Raw genomic sequence first — 21,762 nt, forward strand, 5'->3', positions numbered from 1 at the left:
GGCTGAGTCCTTCAGAGTAGAACATCACCCTGAGGCTGAGTCCTTCATAGTAGAACATCACACTGAGTCCTTCAGAGTAGAACGTCACGCTGAGTCCTTCAGAGTAGAATGTCACGCTGAGTCCTTCAGAGTAGAATGTCACGCTGAGTCCTTCAGAGTAGAATGTCACGCTGAGTCCTTCAGAGTGGAACGTCACGCTGAGTCCTTCAGAGTAGAACGTCACGCTGAGCCCTTCAGAGTAGAACATCATGTTTAGGCTGAGTCCTTCAGAGTAGAACATCACGTTGAGTCCTTCAGAGTAGAACATCACCCTGAGGCTGAGTCCTTCAGAGTAGAACATCACCCTGAGGCTGAGTCCTTCAGAGTAGAACATCACCCTGAGGCTGAGTCCTTCAGAGTAGAACATCACCCTGAGGCTGAGTCCTTCAGAGTAGAACATCACCCTGAGGCTGAGTCCTTCAAAGTAGAACATCACGCTGAGTCCTTCAGAGTGGAACGTCATGCTGAGTCCTTCAGAGTAGAATGTCATGCCGAGTCCTTCAGTGTAGAACATCACGCTGAGGCTGAGTCCTTCAGAGTAGAACATCACGCTGAGTCCTTCAGAGTAGATCATCGCGCTGAGGCTGAGTCCTTCAGAGTAGAACATCATGCTAAGGCTGAGTCCTTCAGAGTGGAACATCGCGCTGAGGCTGAGTCCTTCAGAGTAGAACATCACGCTGAGTCCTTCAGAGTAGAACATCACGCTGAGGCTGAGTCTTTCAGAGTAGAACATCACACTGAGGCTGAGTCCTTCAGTGTAGAACGTCACGCTGAGTCCTTCAGTGTAGAACGTCACACTGAGTCCTTCAGAGTAGAACGTCACGCTGAGTCCTTCAGAGTAGAACGTCACGCTGAGTCCTTCAGAGTAGAAAGTCACGCCGAGTCCTTCAGAGTAGAACGTCACGCCGAGTCCTTCAGAGTAGAACGTCACGCTGAGTCCTTCAGAGTAGAACGTCACGCTGAGTCCTTCAGAGTAGAACGTCACGCTGAGTCCTTCAGAGTAGAACGTCACGCTGAGTCCTTCAGAGTAGAACGTCACGCTGAGTCCTTCAGAGTAGAACGTCACGCTGAGTCCTTCAGAGTAGAACGTCACGCTGAGTCCTTCAGAGTAGAACGTCACGCTGAGTCCTTCAGAGTAGAACGTAACGCTGAGTCCTTCAGAGTAGAACGTCACGCTGAGTCCTTCAGTGTAGAACGTCACGCTGAGTCCTTCAGTGTAGAACGTCACGCTGAGTCCTTCAGAGTAGAACGTCACGCTGAGTCCTTCAGAGTAGAACGTCACGCTGAGTCCTTCAGAGTAGAACGTCACGCTGAGTCCTTCAGAGTAGAACGTCACGCTGAGTCCTTCAGAGTAGAACGTCACGCTGAGTCCTTCAGAGTAGAACGTCACGCTGAGTCCTTCAGAGTAGAACGTCACGCTGAGTCCTTCAGTGTAGAACGTCACGCTGAGTCCTTCAGAGTAGAACATCACGCTGAGTCCTTCAGCGTAGAACGTCACGCTGAGTCCTTCAGAGTAGAACGTCGCGCCGAGTCCTTCAGAGTAGAACATCGCGCCGAGTCCTTCAGAGTAGAACATCGCGCTGAGGCTGAGTCCTTCAGAGTAGAACATCATGCTAAGGCTGAGTCCTTCAGAGTGGAACATCGCGCTGACGCTGAGTCCTTCAGAGTAGAACATCACGCTGAGGCTGAGTCTTTCAGAGTAGAACATCACACTGAGGCTGAGTCCTTCAGTGTAGAACATCGCGCGGAGTCCTTCAGAGTAGAACATCGCCTTCCCAGAAGAGTGGAGGCTGTTATAGTAGCAAAGAGGGGACCAACTCTATATTAAAGCCTTCCCAGAATAGTGGAGGCTGTTATAGCAGTAAAGGGGGGACCAACTCTATATTAAAGGCCATGATTTTGGAATGAGATCATAGACCGCAGGTGTCCCCATACTGTTGGCCATGTAGTGTATGTAGACTGGTTTGGTGCTGTAGATAATGAATGAGTTTGAATAGTGGCGGAGTTACCCTTTAACAGCAATCGTCCACAACCACGTACCTTCAGTAAGTTGATGTTGAAAGGGACATGCTGTACAGCGTTGGGCCAGTAACGATTAGCGCGTTGGGCCACTAACCCAAAGGTCACTGGTTCCAATCCCAAGCCAACAAGGTGAAACATATTTTGATGTGTCCTTGAGCAAGGCATTTAACCCTAATGGCTCCTGCAAATCGCTCTGGATAAGAGCATCTGCTACATAACTAGAATATCTATGAAGAGGAGAGTGAACCGCTGTTCTAACATGTAGCTGTGTTTATCTCCCTACCAGACACCCTGCTGATAGACTACCAGTTCACCTTCAGTCTGTCTCAGGAGGACGACCGCTACTACACCGCCATCAACTTTGTAGCAACACCCGAGGAGGTAGGACCACACCCATACTGCTGGGGTTAGAGGTCAGGGGTCCGGCCATGCCCGAGGAAGTAGGGTTTAGGGTTAAGGTCAGATTATTCATCTCCTCATCCCTCTCTCCTCCGCAGCAGAATCGTGATCTGGTTGTTTTCATTAACGCCTCCAAAAACTTCAACCTCAACATCACCTGGGCCGCCAGCTTCACAGGTAACACACCTTAACATAGCTCCACAGGTAACACCTTAACATACCTTCACAGGTAACAGACTTTAATACACCTTCACAGGTAACACACCTAAACACACCTAAACACACCTTCACAGGTAACACATTTTAACACACCTTCACAGGTAACACACCTAAATACACCTTCACAGGTAACACACCTAAATACACCTTCACAGGTAACACACCTAAATACACCTTCACAGGTAACACAATTTAATACACTTTTACAGGTAACACGCCTTCACAGGTAACACACCTAAATGCACCTTCACGGGTAACACAATTGAATACACCTACACAGGTAACACACCTAAATATGCATTCACATGTAGCACACCTAAATTCACATTCACAGGTAGCACACCTTCACAGGTAATACTAATACAGCTTCACAGGTAACACACTTAAATCACCTTCACAGGTAACATAACTGATTCTAACTCTGAAAGATTCCAAAAAAAGTGTCAATTTATTTTGGATGGGATCTTAACTTTTTACATATGGGTGTCCTGACTCTCTGTGACTGAGTGTCCTGCTATAGATCCCATGGTACTTATTGTAATAGTAGGGGTGTTAATCCCAGTGTCCTGGCTAAATTCCTAATCTGGCCATCATACTATCACATTCACCTAATCAGCCCCAGTTTACAATTGGCTCATTCATCCCCCTCCTCTCCCCTGTAACTATTCCCCAGGTCCATGAGAATGTCTTCTCAGGCAACTTACCTGGTAAAATAAAGGTTAAAAACATAAATAGTGGTAGCAATACATGGTTAAAAAATCTACAGAAAACACAGAAATGCTAACAGGGGTTACGGTCTATATTTAGAGCTACATTCCTATAAATGCTGTTGAAGTAATATGGCTACAGCTTACCAAAAGACCATTTTGGTAGGAAGCTGCTATAGACCACCAAGTGCTAACAGTCAGTATCTGGATAATGTGTGTGAAATGCTTGATAACGTATGTGATATCAACAGAGGTATATTTTCTGGGTCACCTAAATATTGACTGGCTTTCATGAAGCTGCCCACTCAAGAAAAAGCTTTACATACAGCACAGGAATGAAATCATCAACATGGATCAGGTTATCAGTCAACCTACCAGGGTAGTTACAAACAGCACAGGAATGAAATCATCAACATGTATTGATCACATTTTTACTAATGCGGCAGAATTCTGCTTTAAAGCAGTATCCTGACCCATCGGATGTATTGATCACAACATAGTAGCCATATCTAGGAAAACCACAGTTCCAAAGGCTGGGCCTCATATAGTGTATAAGAGGTCAGGCTGGGCCTCATATAGTGTATAAGAGGTCAGGCTGGGCCTCATATAGTGTATAAGAGGTCAGGCTGGGCCTAATATAGTGTATAAGAGGTCAGGCTGGGCCTAATATAGTGTATAAGAGGTCAGGCTGGGCCTAATATAGTGTATAAGAGGTCAGGCTGGGCCTAATATAGTGTATAAGAGGTCAGGCTGGGCCTCATATAGTGTATAAGAGGTCAGGCTGGGCCTCATATAGTGAATAAGAGGTCAGGCTGGGCCTCATATAGTGTATAAGAGGTCAGGCTGGGCCTCATATAGTGTATAAGAGGTCAGGCTGGGCCTCATATAGTGTATAAGAGGTCAGGCTGGGCCTAATATAGTGTATAAGAGGTCAGGCTGTGCCTAATATAGTGTATAAGAGGTCAGGCTGGGCCTAATATAGTGTATAAGAGGTCAGGCTGGGCCTCATAGTATATAAGAGGTCAGGCTGGGCCTCATATAGTGTATAAGAGCTCAGGCTGGGCCTAATATAGTGTATAAGAGGTCAGACTGGGCCTAATATAGTGTATAGGAGGTCAAGCTGGGCCTAATATAGTGTATAAGAGGTCAGGCTGGGCCTAATATAGTGTATAAGAGGTCAGGCTGGGCCTAATATAGTGTATAAGATGTCAAGCTGGGCCTCATTTTAATTTTTTTATTTTTTATTTTTTTACCTTTATTTTACTAGGCAAGTCAGTTAAGAACAAATTCTTATTTTCAATGACGGCCTAGGAACAGTGGTGTTAACTGCCTGTTCAGGGGCAGAACGACAGATTTGTACCTTGTCAGCTCGGGGTTTGAACTTGCAACCTTCTGGCTACTAGTCCAACGCTCTAACCACGAGGCTACCCTGCCGCCCAGCGTATAAGAGGTCAGGCTGGGCCTAATATAGTGCTGGGCCTGGGCCTAATATAGTGTATAAGAGGTCAGGCTGGGCCTAATATAGTGTATAAGAGGTCAGGCTGGGCCTAATATAGTGTATAAGAGGTCAGGCTGGGCCTAATATAGTGTATAAGAGGTCAGGCTGGGCCTAATATAGTGTATAAGAGGTCAGGCTGGGCCTAATATAGTGTATAAGAGGTCAGGCTGGGCCTAATATAGTGTATAAGAGGTCAGGCTGGGCCTAATATAGTGTATAAGAGGTCAGGCTGGGCCTAATATAGTGTATAAGAGGTCAGGCTGGGCCTAATATAGTGAATAAGAGGTCAGGCTGGGCCTAATATAGTGTATAAGAGCTCAGTGTAATAAGAGGACAGGCTGGGCCTAATGTAGTGTATAAGAGGTCAGGCTGGGCCTAATATAGTGTATAAGAGGTCAGGCTGGGCCTAATATAGTGTATAAGAGCTCAGGCTGGGCCTAATATAGTGTATAAGAGGTCAGGCTGGGCCTAATATAGTGAGCATAAGAGGTCAGGCTGGGCCTAATATAGTGAATAAGAGGTCAGGCTGGGCCTAATATAGTGTATAAGAGGTCAGGCTGGGCCTAATATAGTGAATAAGAGGTCAGTCTGGGCCTAATATAGTGTATAAGAGGTCATACAATAAGTTTTGTTGTGATTCATATGTTGTTGATGTAAATAATATTTGTTGGTCTGTAGTGTGTAATGAGGAGCAACCAGACGCTGCTGGTCTGTGGTGTGTAATGAGGAGCAACCAGACGCTGCTGGTCTGTGGTGTGTAATGAGGAGCAACCAGACGCTGCTGGTCTGTGGTGTGTAATGAGGAGCAACCAGACGCTGCTGGTCTGTGGTGTGTCATGAGGAGCAACCAGACGCTGCTGGTCTGTGGTGTGTAATGAGGAGCAACCAGACGCTGCTGGTCTGTGGTGTGTAATGAGGAGCAACCAGACGCTGCTGGTCTGTGGTGTGTAATGAGGAGCAACCAGACGCTGCTGGTCTGTGGTGTGTAATGAGGAGCAACCAGATGCTGCTGGTCTGTGGTGTGTAATGAGGAGCAACCAGACGCTGCTGGTCTGTGGTGTGTAATGAGGAGCAACCAGATGCTGCTGGTCTGTGGTGTGTAATGAGGAGCAACCAGACGCTGCTGGTCTGTGGTGTGTCATGAGGAGCAACCAGACGCTGCTGGTCTGTGGTGTGTAATGAGGAGCAACCAGACGCTGCTGGTCTGTGGTGTGTAATGAGGAGCAACCAGACGCTGCTGGTCTGTGGTGTGTAATGAGGAGCAACCAGACGCTGCACATTTATGAAAATGTTTCTTCAAGTTACTAATAACCATGCACCCATTAAGACAATGACTGTAAAAACTGTTCCATCCCAGTGGATTGATGAGGAATTGAAAAACATTGTGGTTGAGAGGGATGAGACAAAAGCAAATACGTCTGGCTGTACAACCGATTGGCAAAGTACTGCAAATTAGGAAATCATGTGACTAAACTGAATAAAAAGAAAAACTACACTATGAAACAAAGATAAATTATATAAAGAATGTTTGTAAAAAGCTTTGAAGCACCTTAAATTACATTTCGGGCAAAAAGGCAAACTCCGCTCCCTCATTCATTGAATCAGATGGCTCATTCAACACAAAACCCACTGATAATGCCAACCACTTTAATGTTTTTTTCATTGGCAAGATTAGCAAACTAAGGCCTGACATGCCAGCAACAAATGCCGAACCTACACATCCAAGTATAACTGACAAAATTATGAAAGCATTGTCATTTGAAATTTCCTAAAGGGAGTGTGGAATAGGTGAATAAAGTATTGTTGTCTATCAACAATGGCAAGCTACCGGGGTCTGACAACTTGGATGGAAAATGACTGAGGATAATAGTGTATGATATTGTCACTCCTATTTGCCATATCCTCAATATAAGCCAACTAGAGAGTGTGTTCCCTCAGGCATGGAGGGAAGCTAAAGTCATTCCTCTACCTAAGAATAGTAAAGTCCCCTTTACTGGCTCAAACAGCCGACCAATCAGCCTGTTACCAACCCTTAGTAGACTTCTGGACCAGATACAATGCTATTTACAGATAGACCAGATACAATGCTATTTACAGATAGACCAGATACAATGCTATTTACAGATAGACCAGATACAATGCTATTTACAGATAGACCAGATATAATGCTATTTACAGATAGACCAGATACAATGCTATTTACAGATAGACCAGATACAATGCTATTTACAGATAGACAATATACAATGCTATTTACAGATAGACAATATACAATGCTATTTACAGATAGACCAGATACAATGCTATTTACAGATAGACCAGATACAATGCTATTTACAGATAGACCAGATACAATGCTATTTACAGATAGACCAGATACAATGCTATTTACAGATAGACCAGATACAATGCTATTTACAGATAGACCAGATACAATGCTATTTACAGATAGACAATATACAATGCTATTTACAGATAGACCAGATATAATGCTATTTACAGATAGACCAGATACAATGCTATTTACACACTGATAGGGAAGGACATTCAACAAGATAGACACTTACAATGCTGATTTACAGATAGACAATATAAAATGCTATTTACAGATATTCACAAACCCTATCAACAGATAACTATTTACACTTAATATGTTGTGACAGATATTGTAACTGCTTTTACAGATAGACCAGATACAGTATGCTATTTACAGATAGACAATATACAATGCTAAACCCCAGGAAGAAGCTGCAGATGCCTACAATGCTATTTACAGATAGACCAGATACAATGCTATTTACAGATACAATGCTATCCACAATAAACCCCAGGAAGAATGCTGTTTACAGATACAATGGATAGACCAGATACAATGCTATTTACAGATAGACCAGATACAATGCTATTTACAGATAGACCAGATACAATGCTATTTACAGATAGACCAGATACAATGCCATTTACAGATAGACCAGATGCAATGCCTTGATACAATGGGGATTTACAGATAGACCAGATACAATGCTATTTACAGATAGACCATAATACAGGATGAGTAGCTTTACAGATAGACCAGATACAATGCTAGGAAGAGTAGCTGATACTGCCTTGACAGGAAGTAATTACAGATAGACCAGATACAATGCTATTTACAGATAGACCAGATACAATGCCATTTACAGATAGACCAGATACAATGCTATTTACAGATATCCAATGCTATTTACCCCAGAAGAGTAGCTGCAGATACAATGCTATTTACAGATAGACCAGATACAATGCTGCTTTACAGAACTAATGGGGATCCATTACAGATAGACCAGATACAATGCTATTTACAGATAGACCCCAGGACAATGCTATTTACAGATAGACCAGATACAATGCTATCCATTAAACAGAAGAGTAGAGGAACTAATGGGGATAATAAACAGGAAGAGTGCTATTTACAGATAATGATCCATATAAACCCCAAAGAGTGCTGCTTTACAGGAATTAATGATCCAGATAACCCTAAACCTAGCTATGCCTTAATAGACCAGATAAACCCCAAAGAGTGCTGCTGCCTTACAGATAATGACCAGAATACCCCAGGAAGAGTAGCTGCTGCCTTACAGGAACTAATGGGGATCCATAATAACCCCAGGAAGAGTAGCTGCTGCCTTACAGGAACTAATGGGGATCCATAATAAACCCCAGGAAGAGTAGCTGCTGCCTTGACAGGAACTAATGGGGATCCATAATAAACCCCATTAAGAGTAGCTGCTGCCTTGGCAGGAACTAATGGGGATCCATAATAAACCCCAGGAAGAGTAGCTGCTGCCTTGGCAGGAACTAATGGGGATCCATAATAAACCCCAGGAAGAGTAGCTGCTGCCTTGACAGGAACTAATGGGGATCCATAATAAACCCCATTAAGAGTAGCTGCTGCCTTGGCAGGAACTAATGGGGATCCATAATAAACCCCAGGAAGAGTAGCTGCTGCCTTGACAGGAACTAATGGGGATCCATAATAAACCCCATTAAGAGTATCTGCTGCCTTGGCAGGAACTAATGGGGATCCATAATAAACCCCAGGAAGAGTAGCTGCTGCCTTGGCAGGAACTAATGGGGATCCATAATAAACCCCAGGAAGAGTAGCTGCTGCCTTGGCAGGAACTAATGGGGATCCATAATAAACCCCAGGAAGAGTAGCTGCTTTGGCAGGAACTAATGGGGATCCATAATAAACCCCAAAGAGTAGCTGCTGCCTTACAGGAACTAATGGGGATCCATAATAAACCCCAGGAAGAGTAGCTGCTGCCTTGGCAGGAACTAATGGGGATCCATAATAAACCCCAGGAAGAGTAGCTGCTGCCTTGGCAGGAACTAATGGGGATCCATAATAAACCCCATGAAGAGTAGCTGCTTTACAGGAACTAATGGGGATCCATAATAAACCCCAGGAAGAGTAGCTGCTGCCTTGGCAGGAACTAATGATCCATAATAAACAGGAAGAGTAGCTGCTGCCTTACAGGAACTAATGGGGATCCATAATAAACCCCAGGAAGAGTAGCTGCTGCCTTGACAGGAACTAATGGGGATCCATAATAAACCCCAAAGAGGAGCTGCTTTACAGGAACTAATGGGGATCCATAATAAACCCCAGGAAGAGTAGCTGCTGCCTTTACAGGAACTAATGGGGATCCATAATAAACCCCAGGAAGAGTGCTGCTGCCTTGGCAGGAACTAATGGGGATCCATAATAAACCCCAGGAAGAGTAGCTGCTGCCTTGGCAGGAACTAATGGGGATCCATAATAAACCCCAGGAAGAGTAGCTGCTGCCTTGGCAGGAACTAATGGGGATCCATAATAAACCCCAGGAAGAGTAGCTGCTGCCTTGGCAGGAACTAATGGGGATCCATAATAAACCCCAGGAAGAGTAGCTGCTGCCTTGGCAGGAACTAATGGGGATCCATAATAAACCCCAGGAAGAGTAGCTGCTGCCTTGACAGGAACTAATGGGGATCTAATAAACCCCAGGAAGAGTAGCTGCTTATTGGCAGGAACTAATGGGGATCCATAATAAACCCCAGGAAGAGTAGCTGCTGCCTTGACAGGAACTAATGGGGATCCATAATAAACCCCATTAAGAGTAGCTGCTGCCTTGGCAGGAACTAAATCCATAATAAACCCCAGGAAGAAGCTGCTTTGAAGGAACTATGGGGATCCATAATAAACCCCAGGAAGAGTAGCTGCTGCCTTGGCAGGAACTAATGGGGATCCATAATAAACCCCAGGAAGAGTAGCTGCTGCCTTGGCAGGAACTAATGGGGATCCATAATAAACCCCAGGAAGAGTAGCTGCTGCCTTGGCAGGAACTAATGGGGATCCATAATAAACCCCAGGAAGAGTAGCTGCTGCCTTGACAGGAACTAATGGGGATCCATAATAAACCCCATTAAGAGTAGCTGCTGCCTTGGCAGGAACTAATGGGGATCCATAATAAACCCCAGGAAGAGTAGCTGCTGCCTTGGCAGGAACTAATGGGGATCCATAATAAACCCCAGGAAGAGTAGCTGCTGCCTTGGCAGGAACTAATGGGGATCCATAATAAACCCCAGGAAGAGTAGCTGCTGCCTTGGCAGGAACTAATGGGGATCCATAATAAACCCCAGGAAGAGTAGCTGCTGCCTTGACAGGAACTAATGGGGATCCATAATAAACCCCAGGAAGAGTAGCTGCTGCCTTGGCAGGAACTAATGGGGATCCATAATAAACCCCAGGAAGAGTAGCTGCTGCCTTGGCAGGAACTAATGGGGATCCATAATAAACCCCAGGAAGAGTAGCTGCTGCCTTGGCAGGAACTAATGGGGATCCATAATAAACTCCAGGAAGAGTAGCTGCTGCCTTGACAGGAACTAATGGGGATCCATAATAAACCCCATTAAGAATATCTGCTGCCTTGGCAGGAACTAATGGGGATCCATAATAAACCCCAGGGAGAGTAGCTGCTGCCTTGGCAGGAACTAATGGGGATCCATAATAAACCCCAGGAAGAGTAGCTGCTGCCTTGGCAGGAACTAATGGGGATCCATAATAAACCCCAGGAAGAGTAGCTGCTGCCTTGGCAGGAACTAATGGGGATCCATAATAAACCCCAGGAAGAGTAGCTGCTGCCTTGGCAGGAACTAATGGGGATCCATAATAAACCCCAGGAAGAGTAGCTGCTGCCTTGGCAGGAACTAATGGGGATCCATAATAAACCCCAGGAAGAGTAGCTGCTGCCTTGGCAGGAACTAATGGGGATCCATAATAAACCCCAGGAAGAGTAGCTGCTGCCTTGACAGGAACTAATGGGGATCCATAATAAACCCCATTAAGAGTAGCTGCTGCCTTGGCAGGAACTAATGGGGATCCATAATAAACCCCAGGAAGAGTAGCTGCTGCCTTGGCAGGAACTAATGGGGATCCATAATAAACCCCAGGAAGAGTAGCTGCTGCCTTGGCAGGAACTAATGGGGATCCATAATAAACCCCAGGAAGAGTAGCTGCTGCCTTGGCAGGAACTAATGGGGATCCATAATAAACTCCAGGAAGAGTAGCTGCTGCCTTGACAGGAACTAATGGGGATCCATAATAAACCCCAGGAAGAGTAGCTGCTGCCTTGGCAGGAACTAATGGGGATCCATAATAAACCCCAGGAAGAGTAGCTGCTGCCTTGGCAGGAACTAATGGGGATCCATAATAAACCCCAGGAAGAGTAGCTGCTGCCTTGGCAGGAACTAATGGGGATCCATAATAAACCCCATTAAGAGTAGCTGCTGCCTTGGCAGGAACTAATGGGGATCCATAATAAACCCCAGGAAGAGTAGCTGCTGCCTTGACAGGAACTAATGGGGATCCATAATAAACCCCATTAAGAGTAGCTGCTGCCTTGGCAGGAACTAATGGGGATCCATAATAAACCCCAGGAAGAGTAGCTGCTGCCTTGGCAGGAACTAATGGGCATCCATAATAAACCCCAGGAAGAGTAGCTGCTGCCTTGGCAGGAACTAATGGGGATCCATAATAAACCCCATTAAGAGTAGCTGCTGCCTTGGCAGGAACTAATGGGGATCCATAATAAACCCCAGGAAGAGTAGCTGCTGCCTTGGCAGGAACTAATGGGGATCCATAATAAACCCCAGGAAGAGTAGCTGCTGCCTTGACAGGAACTAATGGGGATCCATAATAAACCCCATTAAGAGTAGCTGCTGCCTTGGCAGGAACTAATGGGGATCCATAATAAACCCCAGGAAGAGTAGCTGCTGCCTTGGCAGGAACTAATGGGGATCCATAATAAACCCCAGGAAGAGTAGCTGCTGCCTTGGCAGGAACTAATGGGGATCCATAATAAACCCCATTAAGAGTAGCTGCTGCCTTGGGGATCCATAATAAACCCCAGGAAGAGTAGCTGCTGCCTTGGCAGGAACTAATGGGGATCCATAATAAACCCCAGGAAGAGTAGCTGCTGCCTTGGCAGGAACTAATGGGGATCCATAATAAACCCCAGGAAGAGTAGCTGCTGCCTTGACAGGAACTAATGGGGATCCATAATAAACCCCATTAAGAGTAGCTGCTGCCTTGGCAGGAACTAATTGGGATCCATAATAAACCCCAGGAAGAGTAGCTGCTGCCTTGGCAGGAACTAATGGGGATCCATAATAAACCCCATTAAGAGTAGCTGCTGCCTTGGCAGGAACTAATGGGGAGGTGATGGAGGCAGACTGACAGTGGATGATGTACAGGAGGTCTGTGGTAGCTGGAAGGCCTCCAGCCATTTCACCCCTCCTGGCCTTGCTGTTTGCTTTGATGTGTCCCAGTCTGGAGTGCAAATCCCCTTCCCATTTCCCTCTGAGGCAGAGTGCTTCAAGTTGTTTCTGACAGAGGAGCTGGTGGGAGACATAGTAGAGGAGACCAATCACTATATCTTGGAGCTACAGGAGAAGAGAGAGTCAGAAGTGAGGAGGGAATTCGCTAAATTGTTGACAACCACAACTAGTGAAATATATACCTTCCTGGTGACAGTCCTTCCCATGGGGATAGTAAAGAAGAACTGCATAAGAGAATACTGGAGCACAGATCCTATGTTTGCAACTCCCTTCTTTGCCACCCTTGGGGGGTCCATGGCTCCTCATCTCAGCAAGGGACACACTTTGTACAGTTGAAGTCAGAAGTTCACATACACTTAGGTTGGAGTCATTAAATATCGTTTTTCAACCACTCCACAAATGTCTTGTTAACAAAGTATAGTTTTGGCAAGTCGGTTAGGACATCTACTTTGTACACGACACAAGTCATTTTTGCAACAATTGTTTACAGACAGATTATTTCACTTGTAATTCACTGTATCACAATTCCAGTGATTCAGAAGATTACATACACTAAGTTGACGGTGCCTTTAAACAGCTTCTGATAGGCTAATTGACATAATTTGTGTCAATTGAAGGTGTACCTGCGGATGTATTTCAAGGCCTGCCTTCAAACTCAGTGCCTCTTTGTTTGACAGCATGGGAGAATCTAAAGAAATCAGCCAAGACCTCAGAGAAAACATTGTAGACTTCCACAAGTCTGGTTCATCCTTGGGAGCCATTTCCAAGCGCCTGAAGGTACCACGTTCATCTATATAATAGTACGTAAGTATAAACACCATGGGACCACGCAGCCATCATACCGCTCAGGAAGGAGACGCGTTCTGTCTCCTAGAGATGAATGCACTTTGGTGCGAAAAGTGCAAATCAATCCCAGAACAACAGCGAAGGACCTTGTGAAGATGCTAGGAGAAACAGGTACAGGTATCTATACCCACAATAAAACAAGTCCTATATCTACATAACCTGAAAGGCCACTCAGCAAGGAAGAAGCCACTACTCCAAAACCGCCATAAAAAGCCAGTCTACAGGTTGCAAGATCCCGTGAAGCATGGGGGTGGCAGCATCAGGTTGTGGGGGTGCTTTGCTGCAGGAGGGACTGGTGCACTTTACAAAATAGATGCCATCGTGAGGGAGGAAAATTATGACGATATATTGAAGCAACATCTGAAGAAATCTGTCAGGAAGTTAAAGCTTGGTCGCAAATGGGTCTTCTAATGGACAATGACCCCAAGCATACTTACAAAGTTGTGGCAAAATGGCTTAAGGACAACAAAGTCAAGGTATTGGAGTGGCCATCACAAAGCCCTGACCTCAATCCAATAGAACATTTGTGGGCAGAACTGAAAAATTATGTATGAGCAAGGAGGCCTACAAACCTGACTCAGTTACAACAGCTCTGTCAGGAGGAATGGGCCAAAATTCACCCAATTTATTGTGGGAAGCTTGTGGAAGGCTACCCAAAACGTTTGACCCAAGTTAAACAATTTAATTCAATGTTACCAACTACTAATTGAGTGTATGTAAACTTCTGACCCACTGGGAATGTGATGAAAGAAATAAAAGCTGAAAGAAATAATTCTCTCTGCTGTTATTCTGTGGTGATCCTAACTGACCTAAAACAGGGAATTTGTACTAGGATTAGGATTAAATGTCAGGTATATGTAAATTTTAAATTTCCAACTTCAACTGTATGTGGACAATTGTTACAGCAGTTCCACACTCTTCCAGCATCTGCTCTCCAACAGCACAGGGGCCTGTGGCACAGTCAGGTCGAACAAGAAGGGGATGCCGGCATTCAGATGCAGAGAGGGGAGGTGGAGGGGAGTGGAACGGTCAACAGCTGGCAGTAAAGTGGCAAACGAGACGTCCAGCAACCATGTCGGCCACAGGGAAGGTGAACCACCTGGACCACCTGACGGGAGACGAATCAAACCACACTGTGTACTTGACTATAACGTTAAAATGGGGGCAGTGGATAGGGTGGACATGATAAACAGCTTTGTGGAATGCACTCAGAAAACGACCAAGTTGCATAAGAGTTTTCCATCTGATCGCCGCTCACCGCCAACAAACAGATGAACAAGGTCTTTTTTGTATTTGGACGTGCAGTTCACATGGAAATGACAGAAACATCATCATTCATGTCATAAAGGCACTTACTTTTGATAGAAACACAGCCTGGATTTGAACCAGGGTGTCTGTAGTGACGCCTCTAGCACTGAGACGCTGTGCCTTAGACATCCGCGCCACTTAGGAGTTGTAAGGCCATGGTTGCTTCGAAATATAACACACGCTAATACTTCTCAGAGGCAATTAGCATTGTTTTACAGGGAATATACACAAATATATTATGCTCCCTACATACAGTGAGCTACATTAGAAACGACATGCAGAAACTATTATAACGTATTAAGGCACTTACTTTGTTAGAAACTCCCACATTTCCAAATTTAACATTGGTAACGAAAACAATGACTGCGATGCGGCAACAGACAGAAGATGTGAACACGTGTGCAGATCCTGTTCTGACGGACATGAAGCAAATGTCTGACTTGCCCTGCCCTTGCAAAGTGTTTGGGGAATTTTGTCTGGGTCAGAAATGTCCAAAGAAATGTATTGTCCGCAAAAGTAAAAATTACTACTTTGATGTGAACGAATGAGCATGAATGAATGAACACACCTCAATTCAAAGTGTTATTAGAAAATAAAAACTTGTTCCAAACTTCTACAAGTGAGGACTTAAGATGGGTTTCTCTCAACCTTGGTGTGATGTGTTGATGATATGTCCACTGAAAAAGCGTGTTCTTTCTCCCCCCCCCATCCCAAAGCAGGTACTCAGACAGGCGAGGAGATCCCAATCATCTCCAGGAGTAACATTAAGGAGTTTAAAGACAGTTTCTCCAACGAGAACTTTGACTTCCGCAACAACCCAAACATCACCTTCTTCGTCTATGTCAGCAACTTCACCTGGCCCATCAAGATACAAGTAGGTGACATGAGACACACACCCCCAACCCCACCCCCTCCGATGTGTAGAGGTGTAGAGTGGTGCTCCAGCAGCTATCTGCTAGATGTGTGGAGGTGTAGAGTGGTGCTCCAGCAGCTAACCTCTAGATGTGTGGGGGTGTAGAGTGATGCTCCAGCAGCTAACGTCTAGATGTGTGGGGGTGTAGAGTGGTGCTCCAGCAGCTATCTGCTAGATGTGTGGGGGTGTAGAGTGGTGCTCCAGCAGCTAACCTCTAGATGTGTGGGGGTGTAGAGTGGTGCTCCAGCAGCTAACGTCTAGATGTGTGGGGGTGTAGAGTGGTGCTCCAGCAGCTATCTGCTAGATGTGTGGGGGTGTAGAGTGGTGCTCCAGCAGCTAACGTCTAGATGTGTGGGGGTGTAGAGTGGTGCTCCAGCAGCTATCGTCTAGATGTGTGGGGGTGTAGAGTGGTGCTCCAGCAGCTGTGTGGGGGTGTAGAGTGGTGCTCCAGCAGCTATCTGCTAGATGTGTGGGGGTGTAGAGTGGTGCTCCAGCAGCTAACCTCTAGATGTGTGGGGGTGTAGAGTGGTGCTCCAGCAGCTAACGTCTAGATGTGTGGGGGTGTAGAGTTACCGACTCAGAGAGGCGAAGGTCTAGAGCCGTGCGTCCTCCGGAACACGACCCTGCCAAGCCACACTGTTTCTTGACACACTGCTCTCTTAAACCGGAAGCCAGCCGCACCAATGTGTCGGAGGAAACGCAGTCAAGCTGGCGACCGAAGTCAGCTTCCAGGCGCCCGGCCCGCCACAAGGACCAATTTTGCGCCGTCTCCCGGGTCACTGCCAGAAGGGATCAAACCCGGGTCTGTAGTGCGATAATCAGCCCCTAGCATTGTCACGTCCTTGTTCTATCCGAACGGTCCCCTCCTGTCTCAGTGTTTCATGTGGTGGTGGCAGCGGGCACCTGCTCAGTGTGCATCGTTCTGGCTTTTTTGCGCTTAGGCCTTGGAGGTGTAGGTTCCGTCAGAGACTCAGAATCAGAAGAATGATCGTCAGAGATGTGACAATTCATTGCTTGGGTTTAGTGGATTGATATAGGGTACATATCATTTAGAGATTAGAATTAGAATAGATCAATTCAAAAGATTGGCCCTGTTCTTCATTCACAACCTGTGATGACAAAATTCTGCATCGTTTGCTTCTCATCGCTCTTCAACTCACCCATTCAATCCCTACCGCCCCATCATATTTTACTTTATTTATGTAATCTGTTATATGTGTGAAATGAGGTTTGGTATAGTTATAGTGATTATCAACTGGGCATGGCACCATCAACTGCTTCGGGAGAAGGAGCGGAGCAGGCCCTACTGTTGGGAAAATGAGGAGCAACGGGGGTATACCATTCCAGAAATGACATGCCCTCCTGAAACTGGTTCTGACTCCAGTTGTGTTTGTGATATTGAGATTCTAACACTGACATGATGTTATATAGACTGATTTAGGAAAGACGGAGGGGGCATGACTTTCAAAAGGGCAGAGTAATACCAGTCTTTCTCTCTGTCTGTCTCTTAACACGTCTCTGTTAACCTGTCTGTCAGCCTGTCTGTCTTTCTCTCTGTCTGTTAACCTGTCTGTCAGCCTGTCTGTCTTTCTCTCTGTCTGTTAAAATGTCTGTCTGCCTGTCTGTCTTTCTCTCTGTCTGTTAACATGTCTGTCTGCCTGTCTGTTAACCTGTCTGTCAGCCTGTCTGTCTTTCTCTCTGTCTGTTAACCTGCCTGTCTGCCTGTCTGTCATTTGCTCTGTCTGTTAACCTGTCTGTCTGCCTTTCTCTCTGTCTGTCAGCCTGTCTGTCTTTCTCTCTGTCTGTTAACCTGTCTGTCAGCCTGTCTGTCTTTCTCTCTGTCTGTTAACCTGTCTGTCAGCCTGTCTGTCTTTCGCTCTGTCTGTTAACATGTCTGTCTGCCTTTTTCTCTGTCTGTAAACCTGTCTGTCAGCCTGTCTGTCTTTCTCTCTGTCTGTAAACCTGTCTGTCAGCCTGTCTGTCTTTCTCTCTGTCTGTAAACCTGTCTGTCAGCCTGTCTGTCTTTCTCTCTGTCTGTTAACCTGTCTGTCTGCCTGTCTGTCTTTCTCTCTGTCTGTTAACATGTCTGTCAGCCTGTCTGTCTTTCTCTCTGTCTGTTAACATGTCTGTCTGTCTTTCTCTCTGTCTGTTAACATGTCTGTCTGCCTTTCTCTCTGTCTGTTAACATGTCTGTCTGCCTGTCTGTCTTTCTCTCTGTCTGTTGACATGTCTGTCTGCCTTTCTCTGTCTGTTAACATGTCTGTCTGTCTGCCTGTCTGTCTTTCTCTCTGTCTGTTAACATGTCTGTCAGCCTGTCTGTCTTTCTCTCTGTCTGTTAACATGTCTGTCTGCCTGTCTGTCTTTCTCTCTGTCTGTTAACATGTCTGTCTGCCTGTCTGTCTGCCTGCCTGTCTGTCTCTTTCTCTGTGTCAATCTGTCTGTCTCTAAGCTGTCTCTCTCTCCTCAGATTACCTGTCTGTCTGTCAACCTGTCTGTCTCTAAGCTGTCTCTCTCTCTTCAGATTACCTTTTTGTCTGTTAACCTGTCTGTGTCTTAACATGTCTGTCTTTCTCCTCAGATTGCCTTCTCTCAGCACAGTAACTTCATGGATCTGGTGCAGTTCTTCGTCACATTCTTCAGGTGAGCGCCGCCTCTTCCTCCTCATTTCTTCCTCCTGCTCATTATCCTCTTCCTCATCCTTCTCCTCTTCAGATATTCAGATTACAAAGTTATAATTTTCCTAATATAACTCTTCAGATATTTTAATACCTGATCAATTAGTCTTCTGATTAAAGAGTTATTCTTTACCTCACGTTAGTCTCATTCCAAACGTGGTAAATTGTTGGTTATCTGCACGAACCCAGTCTTCACTATGAATCATCCATACATCAATTGGCTTTATTTACTAACTAACTAAATAATCACGGAAATGCATAAACAAACAGTAGATATGGTTACAAGGAAATGATAGGGGAGGTTCCCTATTGGGCTAAGCTGTTATGACTGCTTGGTGGACAGAGGGAAGTGGGTGTGGACTGAGATAAAAGACACTAGAAAGTTGATAATTATGACAATTGAAATGCTAATTCTTTGCACATGAACGCTCACTCATTCATATATATTTACGCTCAGTGTGTCGTCGTGATCTCTGTTGGAAAGTTTGTCCTCTCGCTCTCGCTCGCTCTCGCTCTCTTGCTCTCTCTCGCTCTCTTGCTCTCGCTCTCTTGCTCTCGCTCTCTTGCTCTCGCTCTCTTGCTCTCGCTCTCTTGCTCTCGCTCTCTTGCTCTCGCTCTCTTGCTCTCTCTCGCTCTCTCTCGCTCTCTCTCGCTCTCTCTCGCTCTCTTGCTCTCGCTCGCTCTCACTCGCTCTCTCTCGCTCTCTCTCAATTCAATTCAAGGGGCTTTATTGGCATGGGAAACATGTGTTAACATTGCCAAAGCAAGTGAGGTAGATAATATACAAAAGTGAAATAAACAATAAAATTAACAGTAAACATTACACATACAGAAGTTTCAAAACAATAAAGACATTACAAATGTCAAATATATATACAGTGTTTTAACAATGTGCAAATGGTTAAAGTACACAAGGGAAAATAAATAAGCATAAATATGGGTTGTATTTACAATGGTGTTTGTTCTTCACTGGTTGCCCTTTTCTTGTGGCAACAGGTCACACATCTTGCTGCTGTGATGTCACACTATGGAATTTCACCCAGTAGATATAAGAGTTTATCAAAATTGGATTTGTGTAAGCTGAGGGAAATATGTCTCTCTGATATGGTCATACATTGGACAGAAGGTTAGGAAGTGCCGCTCAGTTTCCACCTCATTTTGTGGGCAGTGAGCACATAGCCTGTCTTCTCTTGAGAGCCATGTCTGCCTATGGCGTAATTAGTGTCAAAGATTTGTTCTTATTCTGTCGGTTCGATAGTCTTAGTTAACCACGTGGTATGGTTAAGAATTCAACAATCGGCTTAAACCTTAGCCCTCTCGGTAATCGAGATAAGCTTGGTCTCTACTCAACCCTTAGCCCTTTCGGTAATCGAGGTAAGCTTGGTCTCTACCCAACCCTTAGCCCTCTCGGTAATCGAGATAAGCTTGGTCTCTACCCAACCCTTAGCCCTCTCGGTAATCGAGATAAGCTTGGTCTCTACCCAACCCTTAGCCCTCTCGGTAATCGAGATAAGCTTGGTCTCTACCCAACCCTTAGCCCTCTCGGTAATCGAGATAAGCTTGGTCTCTACTCAACCCTTAGCCCTCTCGGTAGATAAGCTTGGTCGAGATAAGCTTGGTCTCTACTCAAACCTTAGCCCTCTCGGTAATCGAGATAAGCTTGGTCTCTACTCAACCCTTAGCCCTCTCGGTAATCGAGATAAGCTTGGTCTCTACTCAACCCTTAGCCCTCTCGGTAATCGAGATAAGCTTGGTCTCTACTCAACCCTTAGCCCTCTCGATAAGCTTGGTCTCTAATCGAGATAAGCTTGGTCTCTTAGCCCTCTCGGTATTCCTGGTCTTGGCCCTGGGGGTTTTATTTGGAACGGGCTGTCCAGGTCCTGGTGAAACTTGAAACAGAACTACAATTCTCTCACATTAACATCATTACATAGCTCACATCATTTCACAAATAGGTGGGGGTTTTTAATTTGGAACATCTATTACAGTGTCCCATACGCTAACTAGTCCTGTTCATGTATTACTGTAGTCCCCCTACACTAACTGAAACTTCATCTAACAGAACTACAATTCTCTCACATTAACATCATTACATAGCATCACATCATTTCACAAATAGTTCCACCTTACTCATTCATTTTAAACATCTATTACAGTAGTCCTAATACACTAACTAGCCCCATTCATCTATTACAGTAGTCAACATACACTAACTAGCCCTGTTCATATATTACAGTAGTCCCCCTACACTAACTAGCCCTGTTCATCTATTACAGTAGTCAACCTACACTAACTAGCCCCGTTCATCTATTACAGAAGTCCCCCTACACTAACTAGCCCCATTCATCTATTACAGTAGTCAACCTACACTAACTAGCCCCATTCATCTATTACAGTAGTCAACATACACTAACTAGCCCCATTCATCTGTTGCAGTAGTCAACCTACGCTAACTAGCCCCATTCATCTATTACAGTAGTCTCTCTACACTAACTAGCCCCATTCATCTATTACAGTAGTCTCCCTACACTAACTAGCCCCATTCATCTATTACAGTAGTCTCCCTACACTAACTAGCCCCATTCATCTATTACAGTAGTCTCCCTACACTAACTAGCCCCGTTCATCTATTACAGTAGTCTCCCTACACTAACTAGCCCCGTTCATCTATTACAGTAGTCTCCCTACACTAACTAGCCCCATTCATCTATTACAGTAGTCTCCCTACACTAACTAGCCCCATTCATCTATTACAGTAGTCTCCCTACACTAACTAGCCCCGTTCATCTATTACAGTAGTCTCCCTACACTAACTAGCCCCATTCATCTATTACAGTAGTCAACCTACACTAACTAGCCCCATTCATCTATTACAGTAGTCCCCCTACACTAACTAGCCCCGTTCATCTATTACAGTAGTCTCCCTACACTAACTAGCCCCATTCATCTATTACAGTAGTCCCCCTACACTAACTAGCCCCGTTCATCTATTACAGTAGTCTCCCTACACTAACTAGCCCCGTTCATCTATTACAGTAGTCCCCCTACACTAACTAGCCCTGTTCATCTATTACAGTAGTCTCCCTACACTAACTAGCCCCGTTCATCTATTACAGTAGTCTCCCTACACTAACTAGCCCCATTCATCTATTACAGTAGTCTCCCTACACTAACTAGCCCCGTTCATCTATTACAGTAGTCTCCCTACACTAACTAGCCCCATTCATCTATTACAGTAGTCAACCTACACTAACTAGCCCCATTCATCTATTACAGTAGTCC

The 21,762-nt window shown here is 45.2% G+C and overlaps 1 pseudogene; it reads left to right on the forward strand.

Annotated features, from left to right (window-relative positions):
• Window positions 1-21,762, forward strand: part of LOC135508556 (attractin-like) — a 194,836-nt pseudogene that overhangs the window by 143,797 nt on the left and 29,277 nt on the right.

The sequence above is a fragment of the Oncorhynchus masou genome, chromosome 21 (genome assembly GCF_036934945.1).
Source record: "Oncorhynchus masou masou isolate Uvic2021 chromosome 21, UVic_Omas_1.1, whole genome shotgun sequence".
Classification (NCBI taxonomy): domain Eukaryota; kingdom Metazoa; phylum Chordata; class Actinopteri; order Salmoniformes; family Salmonidae; genus Oncorhynchus; species Oncorhynchus masou.